At 43.3% G+C, this 7,406-nt stretch overlaps 1 pseudogene; it reads left to right on the forward strand.

The window, feature by feature from the left end:
* The window catches only part of LOC116101177, a 7,099-nt pseudogene extending 747 nt beyond the window's left edge, over positions 1-6,352 (forward strand).
* Positions 6,353-7,406: the final 1,054 nt, after the last annotated feature.

The raw sequence follows: 7,406 nt of genomic DNA on the forward strand, positions 1-7,406 counted from the left end.
TCTGTGGGGGTTTCTTGAACCTCGAATCTCCAGATATAAGGGCTACCCTGGATAGAAATAAACAGCAGAGGGAGGATGAGAAACCCATGTCTAATCCAGTGAGGTCGAGCTCGACTGCCAGAGTGGAGTCTCATTTTCTGGGATTGGGGACAAGGTGGATGGTCTCGTTGTCCTCTGGAGCACCTTAACAGAGCACGGTCCTGTTAAGATTGATGTGTATGAAGAAAAGTCATTTTTAGGTGGAGGAATGAAAGGTTTGAGGTGAGACAGATGGACCCACTAAGAGAGTCCCTCGAGTTTAGCAGCTGTAGGGGTCACAAGAATTACTTTAAAAGGACCCTGCCACTTGAGAGAGAGAGGTGAGGGCCAATGACCTGGAGGGGATAGAAGGACTTGGTCTCCAATGTTGATAGGTAGTGAACAGTAGACAGTGCATGGCCGAGGTAGATAGTAGTCAGCAAAGTTCCATAGGAGAGAACGGAGGTGGCAAAGTAATGGGGTAAGTAGATGGTCTGGGAGGGAAGAACATTTAGGTGAAAGACCAGGAGTTAAGGCTGGACGTCCATACATGAGTTCAAAGGGAGAGATGAGGTGAGGTCGCTATGGGAGAACTCATAACCTGAAAAGAGCCAGAGGTAGGAGTTTTACCCAATCAAAGTGAAGTTCCTGTGACAGTTTAACAAGAGTGGTTTTTAAAGAGCAATTAGTTCTTTCTACCTTACCAGAAGATTGATGGTGGTAAGGAATATGAAAATGCCAGGGGATGTTTAGGACCTTAGAGAGGATTTGAGAGACTTGGGAAGTACATTCAGGACCATTGTCCGATTGGAAAGAGGCTGGGACACCAAACCGGGGGATGATCTCTTGGAGGAGGAGATCAGAGACTGTCTGAGCCCTTTTTGTTAGTTGTGGGAAATGCCTCTACCCACCCTGAGAAGGTGTCTACCAAGACCAGGAGGTACTTGGCACACCTGACAGTAGCAGGTACCTGATGGTCTCTGAGTCTTAGGAGACCATGAGTCCAGGGCAGTGGCTGGGGCTGGTCAGACAGCCTTTGCCAGCATATGGTATTTTTGTTTGCAGACTTTATCATCTCTCCCATGGTACACTTTGAAGGCCAGTGCTAAGACTTCTGCCTATGGAGTTAGGGGTCCCCTCTCCAGTTTTTTAAGTTTGGCTCTTATGTCGGGGTAGCTCTGGGAAAAGAAGTAGGTCATCAAAAGTTGCTTACCTTCTGCGTTTTCAGGGTCCAGATTGGTATGCTGTAATAAAGACTTCAAAAGGTGTTCTAAAAATTGAGATGGATTCTCCTACTTGTCCTGGACAACCTCTTGGAGTTTTTCAAAATTTACTGGCTTTAAGGCCACTTTTCTAAGTCTGGCCAGAAGGCATGTGATGAACCTGTCCCTGGCTAAAATAACACCTGCAGAATTGTAATTCCACCAGGGATCCTGGTCCGGCACTGTCTCAGAGCCAATTGGGTATGTGCCATCTGTTTGGTGAATTTCATCTGCATGCACTCTTGCTGATTCCCAGACTCATCTGTGTTCCTCAGGAAGTAAGAATCTTAGTAAGAATCATATGAACATCATGGAAAGTCAAGCTGTAAGATTTAGTGATATACTGGAACTCTTTAATAAACTTGGAAGAGTTAGAAGTATAGGACCCCAGCCTGTTTTCTATTTGGGAAAGTTCACTAAGTGAGAACGGAACATGTACTCTGACGAGCCCATCTACTCCAGCAACTTCCCTTAGAGGTAGGGCCGTTGCTGGGTCAGGTGTCTCTGAGGAGGAAGGACTTGGAGGTTTGGCTGCAGCCTTAGAGCGGGTGACAGGAGGAGTGAAGGTAGCTGTCAATGTGGGGCATTTGGAGTGGCCCACAGCTGGCACAGAAGAAGGGGAGGGGTCTGGAGAGGCAGAGCTAGCAGGCTCTTGGAGAGAAACTGAGGCAGCAGTTTGGTTGGGTTTTCGGCGGTGTGGAGACAGGTCTGCGGCAAAAAGGGGGTGGTTCATTAGCTGGATCTAGCAATGTAGCATCATCTAGCAGAGGTTGTGTAGATTTCATGGCTAAGAGAAGTTGGGTTGGGGAACATGAAGAACACAAGGAAGGATTGGAATGGAGATAGATAAATGCTTGGATGTAGGGAACCTCCTCCCATTTACCAATTCGCTGGCAGTATGTATTAAAATCTCTTAAAATAGTTGGATCTAGGGTGCCATTGAGAGGCTATTTTGAACTCCCATCTAGTTGATATTTAATCCATATCTTATTGCAGAGATATATTAATTTTTGATGCCTGCAAGTCAGGCGTTAGCTTTAAAGATTTGAGATTTTCCAGGAGACATCCCAGTGGGGTGCCTGGAAGTATGGTCGAAGACATTCTGACACCCATTGGCGGGTAGTTGGACTATTCATACCAGTGTCCTGAGAACAGTCCAAAAACCAAAAGTAACAGCCAAAGCTAGTGGTCCAAGTCGTCACAAGAATCCCCTAGTGGCTATCTAGCAGACCCCAGTGGCCTGCTGTGGAAAGCAACCCATCCTGGATCCAAGGATTTTTCGGCTGCTAGAGCCTGGAAAAAAATTGGGAATGAGAGTTGCTTTCAAGGGGGGGCAACCAATGGCAGAAGTCCTAAGACATATGCCAACTGGGAGGCTTGACTGGTTCCCAGAGAAGGCTGGCTAGGCCGTATCTGGGAAGCTGGAGGTTCTCCCCTTGACTGATCCTATTAATTAATATGCCGGTGTCTGTGCAAGAATTATAGTGAACTGGTAAATGGAAAACATGAAACTGAATGGGTAGGTGTGGATCTGAGCAGAAGCTAGTCCCTCCCCCCATTCCCCCACAGACCAGGCGGGGCACGGCTCACGTGGCAGAAGTTGGTAAGTCCTGCAGTGCGTGGCTGCGGCTCCGGTTCTGGCTGCAACTTGGTGGTGGTGTCTTCAGCGAGCAGCGGCAGCTTCTGTGGTGAAAGTCTGCGATTATCGCAGCCACCAGCTGAGGGGGCCACGAACTCGCATACTGATGGCAGCTGCAGTTGCCTGTGCTGTGACTGATCCACGCTGTAGGGCAGTGCAGCGGGTGCCGGCGCCAACTGCCAAATCCGAGTCTCAGCACCAAATGATGTGTTAGAACAGTGAGTCGTGTCAGAACATACCACACTAGGCCCAAACAGTTCCACATGTAAGAGGTTTAATTGAGAGGGAGAGATGGCGAAGTAGCACGGAAAGAGAGGAGGGAGAGAGAGAGAGATGGAGGAATGTTCCCTGTATATATATGGGTTTTGACATAGCAAGTAAAGGTGGGAGGTGAGCCCAATGGATTCTGAGAACATGGTGGCTGTTGCCCTGGCAACAGGTCTTGTGGGCCCGCCCATGCATTGCCACAGGCTTTGGATGCCCTGATGCTAACAGCTCTTAGAGAATTTATTCCTATTGTTAGCGATCATTTCTTTTAATTCCCAAAACATTCTTTACTTAACAAACTATTCTGTTTTTTTCCAATAGTTGAAGTCAGATTTGTGTGTGTGTGTGTGTGTGTGTGTGTGTGTCTATCCTTTCCTATTAAAAATACTGTGAGGTATTTGCTCATTTAGCCTTTTGATACTTCTACTATTCTCAGTGATTCAAGGTAATGGTTTTGCTGTTTCTTGTGTAAGTTCTCATAAAATCTATTTTGGGCTTGCAAAAGCTTTGCTGTTCATTCTCTGGCTTCCAGTGTCCAACATAAAAAGCAAGTTTCAGAAGTCCTGGTTTTCCCATGGCCCCAAGAAAAGCTACTGCTAACAATTCATTTGAAAGCCAAACATATTGGCTGACACTTGGGAAATTGAGTCTGGAAGATGAGTTCAAAGCCAGCTTTGGTATATATTGAGTTTGAGGCCAGCCTGGCCGGGCAGTGGTGGCGCATGCCTTTAATCCCAGCACTTGGGAGGCAGAGGCAGGTGGGTTTTTGAGTTCCAGGCCAGCCTGGTCTACAGAGTGAGTTCCAGGACGGCCAGGGCTACACAGAGAAACCCTGTCTTGAAAAGCCAAAAAAATAAAGAATAAAATTTTTTTTAAAAGGGGGGGGGGGTAGAGGGCTGGAGAGATGGCTCAGAGGTTATCAGCACTGGCTGCTCTTCCAGAGGATCCAGGTTCAAGTATTCCAGAGATTCCAATGCCTTCTTCTGACCTCTGTGGGCAATGGGCATGCACACAGTGCATGAATATACATGCAGGGGAAACACCAATACATATACAACATAATAATAAAATTTAAAACTACACACAAATAGAACCCATCTCATTTTAAACAATATTTAAATTGTTTGAATCTATAAATATATAATTTTTATCAAAAGAAATAGCATATGTTCTACTTGCCTTTTAAAAATTTGCATTTATGGGCTGGAGATATGGCTCAGTGGCTACAAGCACTGACTTCTCTTCTAAGAGGTCCTGAGTTCAATTCCCAGCAACAACATAGTGGCTCACAACCATCTGTTGTGGGATTTGATGCCCTCTTCTGTCTGAAGCCTCCTTCTATCATGCAGCTATACATCCAAATAGAGCAAGCACTCAGATACATAAAATAAATAAATATTTTAAAAGGAGCATCCTTTCAAAAAAATCTCTTTTAGAGCAATTTTAGATCATAACAAAATTGAATTAAAGGTACAGAGATTTTCTATAAACTCTGTTCCTGTAAATGTATAGTCTTCCTTGATTTTAATAGCCATTATTATAATAGTTTTATTTATTTATTTTTTGTTTGTTTTTGTTTTTTCGAGACAGGGTTTCTCTGTATTGCCCTGGCTGTCCTGAAACTCACTCTGCAGACCAGGCTGGCCTTGAACTCAGAAATCCACCTGCCTCTGCCTCCCAAGTGCTGGGATTAAAGGTATGCGCCACCACCACCCAGCTATAATTGTTTATTTAATGACTATAATTGTATAGCATTAATACATAAAACTCATAGTTTACATCTCTTCTTGGTTCTATGTATTCTATTGGCCTTGATAAATTTACAATAACAAGTACCTACAATTCTTGGCACTTGCTAAATGCTTGCAGCAGAAGAGTTCAGGGTCATGTGTCTGGCTGTTGCTGTAGACTCTAAGCTGTTGTGCCAGCCCCATGCGTGGCCTGGAACTTAGGCAGAAGCGAATTTGAGTTCTCCAGAGCACCATCTAGTATAGATTTCTCTTCTTTTTCACTCTCTTTCTGACAGAGATAAAAAGATGCCACAGTGTCCCTCTTCTGTCATTTCTGAAGTACAATTCAGGAGTTAGGCAACTTTTTTGGGGCGGGGGTAAAGGAGCCTTGTAAATTGTGGGGCTTTGTGGGATAAAAGAGAAAATCAAGCAACTATTCTCACTGAATGTTCTTCACACTTCATAGAAAGCATTCTTAGCTTTAGGTCCACTGAAGTATTTTATTTGAACAAAACTGAGCCTGCTGCATTTAATTTTTGGTTTATAGCTTGATAACCTGCCTTTATATTATTTAAGAATTTTTGGAGTATCTTTCCTGATATACTTCTGAGAATCTTTTATTTTCACATAATTCTTGCCTTTTTCTCTTGATATAACAAGAACAGCTTGTGATATTTTTTTTTAAGTGTAGTTGAGCCAAAAGTCAGTGTCGTATTAAACCAACTTCATTTATTGCCTCCTTCTATTGGTACCCTATGAAACTTCTGTCTACTCTAGTGGATTTTATTTACCTTTTACCACTGCATTTAATCTTCTCTTGAGGAAGATTACCGTATAAGTAATATGAAGAAGTAGTTATCAATGTTCCAGAACCCGATCATACCTTGCGTGCCGCCGCCACCTCTTCCTTCTTCCTAGGTGCTGCCTATGAGGTGGCTGCCATCTGTTTTGCGGCATCATGGCTGCCCTCCGACCTCTGGTGAAGCCCAAGATCGTCAAAAAGAGGACCAAGAAGTTCATCAAGCACCAGTCAGACCGATATATGAAAATTAAGCGAAATTGGCAGAAACCCAGGGGCATTGACAACAGGGTGCAAGAAGACTCAAGGGCCAGATCCTGATGCCCAACATTGGTTACGGGAGCAACGAGAAAACCAAGCCCATGCTGCCTAGCGGCTTCTGGAAATTCCTGGTCCACAATGTCAAGGAGCTGGAAGCGCTGCTGATGTGTAACAAATCTTACTGTGCTGAGATTGCTCACAATGTGTCCTCTAAGAACCGAAAAGCCATCGTAGAAAGAGCAGCACAGCTGGCTATCAGAGTCACCAATCCCAACGCCAGGCTACGCAGTGAAGAAAATAAATAGATGCCTTGTATGCATGTTTTGTGTTTAAATAAAAATCACAAAAACTGAAAAAAAAAATTCCAGAACCCAAACTGTGAGCTATCTTAGTGTTTCTTTACAATGCTTCTATATCTTATAAAAATTGTCCTGTATTTCACTAAAGCAGAGCTAGAGAAATGATATTTGTTGAAATGTCACTCACAGAGGATTAGGGATCTCTGTGATAACCATGCTTGCTTTAACACTTGCATTGTAACAGTCATTACACTGAAGGATTTGATATACCAAATCTGAGCCTTTCCTTTTAAAAGAAACCTAGGGGTGGGTGGGTATGGAAAAACTTCTCATTTCCATCTGAAAACTGCCAGATTCTTTTTTAGAAATCTTCTTAAAGATTTCAACCAAAAAGATACTTTAACTTTTAAATAAAAAGCATAGGCACACTTTTTTTTTTAAAGAAATTAAAAGATTGCTAGAGCACTCTGGCTACCAAGCTTATCACATTAGCTTTATCCTAAAGGCATGTGTAAAGCTGATCCTAAAGTGAGGATTGAGGTCTTCCAAAGTCTGCCTGCTCGAGGAGGGGAGGAGAGCTAGATGTTCCTGCCTTACTTTATTTTGCAGTTTGAAAAGTGTTTTAACTAGCCGAAAAGATTCGGTAATTTCTCAGGAATGCTGCAGAGCATGAGGGTCACATGAGATTGCGGTGTGGCATCCCGAGTCTGTCACAATTGCTCCAACTCACTTACTGATTAACTTGGCCCTGACACACTTTAGGAAATGTTGCTTTAAATGTCTGAGCTGACAGCAATCTTTAACAGCAATAATTCGATTGTTAGCTTTGAAATATTGGATGTTAAAAAAAAAAAAAAAAAAACTCCTGAATTTGTAATTTATCCTCTTCTACTTAGAAAAGAGAACTCTGTAGTCTTTCCCCTGAACCTGAGACACAAAGGCCATTTTAAGCGATTGATAAGGCCTGGACCTGCTAAGGCATGCTTTCTTAGTTCTGAGGGTTCGGCTGGTTTTCCTTCATAGTCAGGATGAGACTAAGATTTCAAAGCATCATTTATTCACTACAGCTGTTATATAAGGTCTTTAATCCAAAAAAGGAAACAACTTTACTAAAGAACTATGAGTTGTGTC

The sequence above is a fragment of the Mastomys coucha genome, unplaced genomic scaffold (genome assembly GCF_008632895.1).
Source record: "Mastomys coucha isolate ucsf_1 unplaced genomic scaffold, UCSF_Mcou_1 pScaffold21, whole genome shotgun sequence".
NCBI classification, from domain to species: Eukaryota; Metazoa; Chordata; class Mammalia; order Rodentia; family Muridae; genus Mastomys; species Mastomys coucha.